Below are 9,800 nucleotides of genomic sequence, written 5' to 3'. Positions count from 1 at the left end.
ACACACACACACACACACACACACACACACACACACACACACACACAACTAAATTACATATTTTAAAACAGGAATTCTAGACAAGTGCCAGTCAGCACCAGGAAGCAGGGTCTGAGAACAGTGCCAAGGGGTGGGGGCCCGGGTGTAGGGACCTGGGGAGCTGCCCACAGGGCCCTGAGCCCCCACCCCACCTGCGCTGGCTCCCAACAGGAGAGAGGGACCCGTCAGAGCTGACCCGGGGGACCCTTCCGGAGTGAGTCCCGCTGCCAGCTCCAGGCCAGGCAGGTGCCCCATCCCCTGTTCCTCCTTCCCCGTCACCTCCCCGTCCCTGTCCCCATCACCATCCCTGTGCCCATCACCATCCCTGTGCCCTGTCCCCATCCCTGTTCCCATCCCCCCATTCCTGTCCCTGTCACCATCCCTGTGCCTGTGCCCTGTGCCTGTCCCCTGTCCCCATCTCCCCATTCCTGTCCCCATCCCTGTCCCCTGTGCCCGTCCCTGTCCCCTGTGTCCATCCCTGTCCCCGTCCCCTGCCCCCTGTGCCCATCCCTGTCCCCTGTCCCCATCCTACATCCCTGTCCCCTGTGTCCATCCCTGTCCCCGTCCCTGTCCCCTGCCCCCTGTGCCCGACCCTGTCCCCTGTGCCCGTCTCTGTCCCCCTGTGCCCATCCCTGTCCCCTGCTCCCTGTCCCCTGTGCCCATCCCTGTCCCCTGTGCCCATCCCTGTCCCCGTCCCCTGTGCCCTCCCTCTGTGCCCATTCCTGTCCTCTGCCCGTCCCTGTGCCCATATCTGGAACCATCCCAGAAGCCTCAGTGGTGCTGATCTGAGCACCAGTCACAGAGACTCGAGGCTCCAGGGCCCCAGCCTGTGGCTCAGTGTCTCCTGTCTCCCCCTCTCTCCCCTGTCAGCCTCTCTCCCTGCATCTCCCTGTCTCCTTGTCCGTCTCTGCCCCCCCCCAGTCTGTCTGTCTACCTCCCTCTGTAGCTGTCTCTTCCCCTCACTGCATCTCTCATCCTCTTGCTGTCTCCCCCCTCTCTCCCCTTCTCTCCCTCTATCTCCCTCTGTCTCTCTGTTTCTCCCTCTCTCTTTGTCTCTCCCTTTCTCTCCTTTCTCTGTCACTGTGTGTCTGTGGAAGTGCAGAGCTGCTGACTGACTTCAAGACCCCCTCCCCAGGCTGTGACCTCAAGACCCCCTCCCCAGGTAGTGACCTCAAGACCCCCTTCCCAGGTCGTGACCTCAAGACCCCCTTTCCACGTCATGAACTCAAGACCGCCTTCCCAAGTCATGAACTCAAGACCCCCTACCCAGGTCCTGAACTCAAGACCATCTTTCCAGGTCGTGAACTCAAGACCATCTTCCCAGGTCCTGAACTCAAGACCGCCTTCCCAAGTCATGAACTCAAGACCCCCTTCCCAGGTCCTGAACTCAAGACCATCTTCCCAGGTTGTGACCTCAAGACCCCCTTCCCAAGTAGTGGCCTCAAGACCCCCTTCCCAGGTCCTGAACTCAAGACCATCTTTCCAGGTCGTGAACTCAAGACCATCTTCCCAGGTCCTGAACTCAAGACCGCCTTCCCAAGTCATGAACTCAAGACCCCCTTCCCAGGTCCTGAACTCAAGACCATCTTCCCAGGTTGTGACCTCAAGACCCCCTTCCCAAGTAGTGGCCTCAAGACCCCCTTCCCAGGTCCTGAACTCAAGACCATCTTCCCAGGCTGTGACCTCAAGACCCCCTTCCCAGGTCATCAACTCAAGACCCCCTCCCCAGGTCGTGACCTCAAGACCCCCTTCACAAGTCATGACCTCAAGACCCCCTTCCCAGGTCCTGAGCTCTGCAGGACCTGATGGCTGACAAGTCAGGGTGGTGGCCTGGCTCCAGGCCTGGGTGACAGAGACCAAGGGCTCTGCCTCCAGCTTCCCTGGCAAACGGTGCCCCACCGATAGGTCTGCTGGCACCAATACCCCAAAGTCCTACATAAACCGAACCCCTGGACCCCTACACCCAGGTGCCATGACAGCCCTGCACTCCTAAACCCCGTACCCTGCACCCCTGTAGACCGTTGCCCACAGCACCCCTGCACCCCGTTAACCTGTACGCCCTGCACCGCTGTACCCCGTAACCCACGGTAGAGTCTGTAACCCAGCACCCTGCACCCCTGTAATCCCTACACCCCTGAACCCCTACACCCGGCACCCACTAACCCCCTGTAACCTACACCCCTGCATCCCTGTACCCCTTAACCCCTTGTACCCCTACACCGCTGCACCCCGTACACCCTGCACCCCTGTAACCCTACACCCCTGAACCCCCAAAGATGCAGTGGTCCAGGGTCCCCTCTGCCAGTGGGGCCTGGTGGCTGCAGTGGGGCAGTCCAGGGTCACTGGGGGCAGATGGCACCATGGGGGGGGCTGCTCTGTGAGGCTCAGGCCCCCTGCCCCCGGGCCGTCCCCTGATGGGCCCGTAATGAGGGAGCTGTCAATCACGGCTCCATCCGCCTGGACCTCTCACTTCCTGAGCCATTTATTGCAGCCAGGCCCCTCTTCCTTTTCAGGGGGTTGGGGCTACTCAGGGGGTCCCCCCACCCCATCCCGCTGGGCGGCCTTTGTCTCCTCGTTTACTCATGGAAACAGCTTCTGACTTCACCCCTCCCCCTCCAGGCCCCTAGGCCCTAACTCGTCCCCCTCACCCCAGGCCCAGCTCAGAAACACCACCAGCTGCTTCCACTACAGGGAGGGGTCCTGCAGGGGGGGGGTCTGCAGAGGGGGATCCTGCGGGGGGGCTCTGCAGAGGGGGGTCCTGCGGTGGGCTCTGCAGAGGGGGGTCCTGCGGGGGGCTCTGCAGAGGGGGGGTCCTGTGGGGGCTCTGCAGAGGAGGGTCCTGCGGGGGGCTCTGCAGAGGGGGGTCCTGCGGGGGGCTCTGCAGAGGGGGGTCCTGTGGGGGCTCTGCAGAGGAGGGTCCTGCGGGGGGCTCTGCAGAGGGGGGTCCTGTGGGGGCTCTGCAGAGAGGGGATCCTGCGGGGGGGCTCTGCAGAGGGGGGGTCCTGCGGGGGGCTCTGCAGAGGGGGGTCCTGTGGGGGCTCTGCAGAGAGGGGGTCCTGCGGGGGGGCTCTGCAGAGGGGGGGTCCTGCGGGGGGCTCTGCAGAGGGGGGTCCTGTGGGGGCTCTGCAGAGAGGGGGTCCTGCGGGGGGGCTCTGCAGAGGGGGGGTCCTGCGGGGGGGCTCTGCAGAGGGGGGGTCCTGTGGGGGCTCAGCAGAGGGGGGTCCTGCGGGAGGCTCTGCATGGGGGGCTCTGCATGGGGGGTCTGCATGGGGGGCTCTGCATAGGGGGTCTGCATGGGGGGCTCTGCATGGGGGTCTCTGCATGGGGGGCTCTGCATGGGGGGCTCTGCATGGGGGGGCTCTGCATGGGGGTCTCTGCATGGGGGGTCTCTGCATGGGGGGGCTCTGCATGGGGGTCTCTGCATGGGGGGGCTCTGCATGGGGGCTCTGCATAGGGGGTCTGCATGGGGGGCTCTGCATAGGGGGTCTGCATGGGGGGCTCTGCATGGGGGGTCTGCATGGGGGGCTCTGCACGGGGGGTTCTGCATGGGGGGCTCTGCATGGGGGGCTCTGCATGGGGGGCTCTGCATGGGGGCTCTGCAGGGGGTTCTGCAGGGGTGGGCAGAGGCAGGAGGGAGGCAGGCTGCACTTGGAGAAGCCCCACTCCTGCCTGGAGAGCAGTTAGTCTCCTGCCTTCCGCTGCACTGGGTTCCCCCCATCAACTGAGGAGCCCCAGCAGGTTTGCCTGGCTTCCCTCCCCTCCCCTCCCCTCCCCTCCCCTCCCCTCCCCTCCCCCTCCTTCCTTCCCCTCCCTGCTCCTTCCTTCCCCTCCCCTTCCCTCCTCTCCCCTTCCCTCTCCTTCCCTTCCCTCTCCTCCCCTTCCCTTCCCTTCCCTTCCCTTTCCTCCCCTTCCTTTCCCTCTCCTCCCCTTCCCTCCTCTCCCCTCTCCTCTCCTCCCCTCTTCTTCCCCCCCTTCCCCTCCCCTCCCCTCCCCTGCTGGGTGACAGAAAGCCGCACAGGGAGCCATCTCATCATCTTCAGAGTCTCACTGTCCTGAGCAGATATTTTCATCCAGGGATTAGGCAGAGATAGAGAGACAGGGAGACAGAGAGACGCCACAACACCAAAGCTTTTCCAGAGTCACAGGCCAAAGGACGGACACGCCATGACTGAGAGAGAAGGGACACCGCGCGGGAGGCTACTCAGCGGCCCGGTCAGTGTCAGTGTCATAAAGCAAACCTCACAGTCAGAGGAAATGAAAAAGACCAGCACAGGAGTCTTCCCACTGGGCGACGATTCCTCCCTCCTTCTCTCCCTCCACTCTCCCTCTCCCTCTCTCCCTCTCCCCCTCTGACCCTCCTGCCTCACACCCAGGACTCTGACAGGTCTCATGGTGGTCTCCTTTACACAGTGAGGAAAGTCGTCAGGCTGCACTAAAAATAAGCAGGGTGCAGGGGGCCGGCGGCACACGTCACCAGGCACAAGGACACGGGTTCAAGCCCCCGCTCCCCACCTGCAGGGGAGAAACATGAGGAGTGGCGGAGCAGGCTGCAGGTGTCTCTCCGTCTCTGTCTCTCTGTCTCCCCTCCCCTCGCCGTTTCTCTCCTGTCCAGAGGCCAAAGCAAGCGGGAGTCCCAGAAGCATCTGGGCGTGAGGGGAAGTGGCTGAGCCCTGAGACGCGGGCAGCAGGGCAGCAGGGGCAAAGCTGTCTCCCTGTCTCCCCCACGGCAGAACAGGCCAACGGGTCAGATAAGCACCTCCAGCCGGCGTGTCCACTCGGCCACACTGTCAGAGGTGGCGGCCACAGCCAGAAGCCCCTTCCTTGACCGTGACTCTCCAGCCCCCAGGGCGGGGCGGGGCCGGTGGGCAGCAGGGTGGGCAGGGCCTGGCCGTCAGACCCCCTCCCACTGCCCACCCCCCACCCGCACGTCTAATGGATGACCCTGCGGTCTCCACTGGGAGAGGTGAGCTGGGGGTGATTAATTAGATTAGCTGGCAGAGGAAATGACAGTGGAAAAGCCAGAGTTTGATTGCTCCATAATTAACCGCCCTGCAGATAATGCCAGCATCTATGACTTGGCGCCGGGAGATGATTGGAGCAAACACCCTGTGGTGAGAGATGATAGGTTTGTTCTAGAGGGAAACCCAGACGGACGGGAGCAGAGGCCGGACAGAGGCCGGGCGGGGGGGGGGGGGGGTCCTCTCCACACCGGGGCTGCCCCTCCCTCACCCCTCTTCTTGGGGTTGGTCCTGTGGGTGTCACGGGCGGGGAAGGGCCTGGGTCTCCCCTGCCGCTGACAGAATGCCACCACCAGCAAGCGGGTTCTACTTGGAAGCAAAGAGGAAGTGAGGCCCCGCCGGCCCCGGTCCTCCAGGAGCCCAGAGACAGAGACAGAGACAGAGACAGACAACGGCTCTGGAGCGGGGCAGGGGGCAGAGGGCAGGCACAGCCCAGCGTCCTTTATTTATGTAGGTTGTCATCAGAGTTTCATTGCTCTGTGATGACTTAACTTCCTCAGAGACAGGGAAAGAGAGAGGGGGTGAGAGAGGAAGAGAGAGGGAGAGATAAAGGGGGGGAGACAGAAAGGGAGAGAGAGGGGGAAAGAGGGAGGAGGAGAGATAGGGGAGAAGAGAGATGGAGAAAGGGGGAAGAGAGAGTGAGAGGAAGAGAGAGAGAGGGGAAGGGGGAGGTGTGCAGGGCCGACTGGCCCTCCTGCCTGCGAGCCTCTGCCCACATGCTGACTTCAAACATCTGTCTGTAGGGACCAGGTGGTACCACATCTGACTGAGTGCACCTGCTCCCATGCCCAAGGACCCGGGTTCGAGCCCCCGCTCCCCACCTGCAGGGGGAGAGCTTCATGAGCGGTGGTGGGGACTGGGCTCGAACCCGGGTGACACATATCCAAGTGTGCTATTTGATGGGCCCACCACTACCAAGAAACGACGATTTATTTCTACAAGGGGGAGACGGAATCTTGAGGGCTGAGCCTGGCTCTCTGCCATGCCGGTCCTGTGTTCTGCCGCTGAGCAGTCTCTCCCGCCCACGTTCACAGACATGAAGGTGGAGGCGCTGGGTGGGCCTGAGCTGACTGGCCAGCTCCGTGACCTCCACCCATCCCCTCCACAGAGGCCCCCAGCCCAGCTGAGACGGGCCACACGCCCTGCATGTCCGGGAGGGAGGGTCTCAGCTGCTGCCCCGAGCTGCGAGATCTCTGACCGGCATGGGTGGAGGTCAGCCCTGGGGACGAGGGGTCTGGGGGGAGCCCGGAGCAGGGGGCCGTCGCCACTGAGCCCTGACTCCCCTGATGCTCTACAGCCTGTGCCCGGGGGACTGAACCAGCAGCCCTGGGCTGAGGGCAGCCGGTGGCTCACCGGGCTGAGCTGTCGCACCGGGAGCCCATCTGCAGGCACACACTCAAGGGTCTGACCTCGGACCACAGGGCGTCCGCAGAACCTCAGCTCTCTGAGCCACCAGGGGCCAGAGCCTTGGCGGGGGGGGGGGGGGGGAGGGGGGCTGGGGTCAGCTCTAGTTGTGACCCCCTGGGAGGCCCTGCCCAAGGGGAGGCGCTGGTCATGTGTCCGCCTGTCCACCGGGTGGCTGTGCCCCGCTCGGCAGGGGCCCCTTTGTGCCTGCATCCCCCACCCTGCATGGGGGCGGGGGGGGGGCCTCTCTGTCTGAGTTTCCTGTAGCTCCCTCCAGGAGGGGGTCCTGGGCTGGCAGGGCCTCCCTCTCCCCACAAATGGATTTATTGGGTGCAATCAACCCCCAGTGTCCAGCTGCACTGAGCTGGCCCAGGGCTGTGGCCCGTCCCCCACGTGGCCCCCATGCCCCTGCCCGTCTGACTCCTCCTGGCCTCTAGGCTCTGCTGGCGCACACTGGGACCTGCGGCCATTCTGGTGAGTGGCCCCCAAGCTCCACAGATGAACTCCAAGGTCTCTAAATAGCCCCCCAGTCGGCTCAGGAGCCCCCCCTGGCCTCTGGCCTGCCCCCTCCTCTCTGTCTCTCTCTCCCTATCTCTCCCTCTCTGTCCACCTCTCTCCCTCTTTCTCTTCCCTGCTTGCCTCTCTCTTTTGCTCTCCCTCCTTCTCCTCTCTCTCCCCCCCTCTAGCCATCTCTCTGTGTGTGTCTCTCTCCCCCTCTGTCCATCTCCCCCCATCTGTTTATGGGGCAAGGCCTCACACACACTTCAGGCCACTTCCCATCCAGACTGGGGAGGCCTGGAGGGGGCACAAGGCCGGGCCCCCGCCCAGTGTGCTGTCTGCCCGCCCAGCTGCCAGGGTGTTCCCGGGGACTCAGGGACTAGAGGCCAACACCTCCGCCCCCCAGACATGCGGCCCGCCCGCCCCATCTTCCTCTCAGGTGGAGAGCCACCAAGAGCCGAGCCCCAGCTGCACCCACGAGCCTCCTGGAGCCTCCTGGCACCCGAGCTCAGAGCTGGGTGTCTCCCCCTCCCCGGGGTCCCACATAAACAGGACAAAACCCAGCCCCACAGCAGTGGGTGGCGTGTGCACAAGCCACTGTGCTGGGAGACAGAGACAGTATGCCCTGCACACGGAGCTTCTGCAGGTGCTTCGGTGTTTCCAAGAGGCGCTGGGGCCCAGACCGGGGGCCATGTCCATGGTCAGGCAGACGCCCCACTGGGTGAGCTGTGTCCCGGGCCTCGGGTCATTTTAAAGGGCCCCTGGATGCTTGCTCTCCTCAGCTGTGGAGGCAAGGGGCCCCTGTCTCAAACCCCAGCACCCCAGCCTACGGCATGCACATGGCCCAACAGCTGCCACACCTGAGGTCAGGCAGAACGGGGCCCCACAGGGCACTGGGTAGTGCGGCCCAGGGTGAGAGCTCTCCCGGATGGTCCCTGCCCCTGGCCCAGCCTTCACAGAGACAGGGTGTGGGGGACAGGACCTGACCACTGGGCTTCACAGCCAACATTTTCTCATCCCTGGGGAGTTGGGACTCTCTGGAGGACCGTCCTGGTGGCTGATGTATGCCACCACGCAGAGCCACACATGCACAGGGATCTGAAGAGCCTGTTGGGATCAGTCCCGGGGCACCTGGGATCTCAGACAGGCCCCCTTCCTGGGCCTGGGAGCACCTGGGGTCTCAGACAGGCCCCCTTCCTGGGCCTGGGGCATCTGAGGGTCTCAGACAGGCCTCCTTCCTGGGCCTGGGGCATCTGAGGGTCTCAGACGGGCCCCCTTCCTGGGTCCTGGGGGCACCTGGGGTCTCAGACGGGCCCCTTCCTGGGCCTGGGGGCATCTGGGATCTCAGATAGGCCCCCTTCCTGAACCTGGGAGCACCTGGGGTCTCAGAGGCCCCCTTCCTGGGCCTGGGGCACCTGGGGTCTCAGACAGGCCCCCTTCCTGGGCCTGGGGCATCTGAGGATCTCAGACAGGCCTCCTTCCTGAGCCTGGGGGCATCTGGGGTCTCAGAGGCCCCCTTCCTGGGCCTGGGGCATCTGGAGTCTCAGACAGGCCCCCTTCCTGGACCTGGGGGCATCTGAGGGTCTCAAACAGGTCCCCTTCCTGGGCCTGGGGCATCTGAGGGTCTCAGACAGGCCCCCTTCCTGGGCCTGGGGCACCTGGGGTCTCAGAGGCCCCCTTCCTGGACCTGGGGGCATCTGAGGGTCTCAGACAGGCCCCCTTCCTGAGCCTGGGGTCATCTGAGGTCTCAGACAGGCCCCCTTCCTGAGCCTGGGGGCATCTGGGATCTCAGATGGTCCCCCTTCCTGGGCCTGGGGGCATCTGGGATCTCAGACAGGCCCCCTTCCTGAACCTGGGAGCACCTGGTGTCTCAGAGGCCCCCTTCCTGGGCCTGGGGCACCTGGGGTCTCAGACAGGCCCCCTTCCTGGGCCTGGGGCATCTGAGGGTCTCAAACAAGCCCCCTTCCTGAGCCTGGGGGCATCTGGGATCTCAGACAGGCCCCCTTCCTGAACCTGGGAGCACCTGGGGTCTCAGAGGCCCCCTTCCTGGACCTGGGGGCATCTGAGGGTCTCAGACAGGCCCCCTTCCTGGACCTGGGGTCATCTGAGGTCTCAGACAGGCCCCCTTCCTGGGCCTGGGGCACCTGGGGTCTCAGACGGGCCCCCTTCCTGGGCCTGGGGCATCTGAGGTCTCAGAGGCCCCCTTCCTGGGCCTGGGGCACCTGGGGTCTCAGACAGGCCCCCTTCCTGAGCCTGGGGGCATCTGGGATCTCAGACAGGCCCCCTTCCTGAACCTGGGAGCACCTGGGGTCTCAGAGGCCCCCTTCCTGGACCTGGGGGCATCTGAGGGTCTCAGACGGGCCCCCTTCCTGGACCTGGGGTCATCTGAGGTCTCAGACAGGCCCCCTTCCTGGGCCTGGGGCACCTGGGGTCTCAGACGGGCCCCCTTCCTGGGCCTGGGGCATCTGAGGTCTCAGAGGCCCCCTTCCTGGGCCTGGGGCACCTGGGGTCTCAGACAGGCCCCCTTCCTGAGCCTGGGGGCATCTGGGATCTCAGACAGGCCCCCTTCCTGAACCTGGGAGCACCTGGGGTCTCAGAGGCCCCCTTCCTGGGCCTGGGGCATCTGAGGGTCTCAAACAGGCCCCCTTCCTGGACCTGGGGCATCTGGGGTCTCAGACAGGCCCCCTTCCTGAGCCTGGGGGCATCTGAGGGTCTCAAACAGGCCCCCTTCCTGGGCCTGGGGGCATCTGAGGGTCTCAGATGGGCCCCCTTCCTGAGCCTGGGGCATCTGGGGTCTCAGATGGGCCCCCTTCCTGGGCCTGGGGGCATCTGAGGGTCTCA

General features: G+C 64.5%; 1 protein-coding gene and 1 long non-coding RNA gene across 8 annotated transcripts in view; both read right to left on the bottom strand.

The window, feature by feature from the left end:
- AGAP1 (ArfGAP with GTPase domain, ankyrin repeat and PH domain 1) overlaps nt 1-9,800 on the bottom strand; it is a 196,726-nt gene that overhangs the window by 3,868 nt on the left and 183,058 nt on the right. The window lies entirely within an intron of this gene.
- On the bottom strand, nt 7,137-8,513 carry LOC132539359 (uncharacterized). The gene is made up of 2 exons (XR_009550590.1): nt 8,375-8,513; nt 7,137-8,171 (listed from the first exon to the last, which is right to left on the bottom strand). It is a non-coding gene; the product is annotated as an uncharacterized LOC132539359 (long non-coding RNA).

This window comes from Erinaceus europaeus, chromosome 7 (genome assembly GCF_950295315.1).
Source record: "Erinaceus europaeus chromosome 7, mEriEur2.1, whole genome shotgun sequence".
Lineage (NCBI taxonomy): Eukaryota > Metazoa > Chordata > Mammalia > Eulipotyphla > Erinaceidae > Erinaceus > Erinaceus europaeus.
This window is presented reverse-complemented; position numbering and strand designations above follow the sequence as displayed.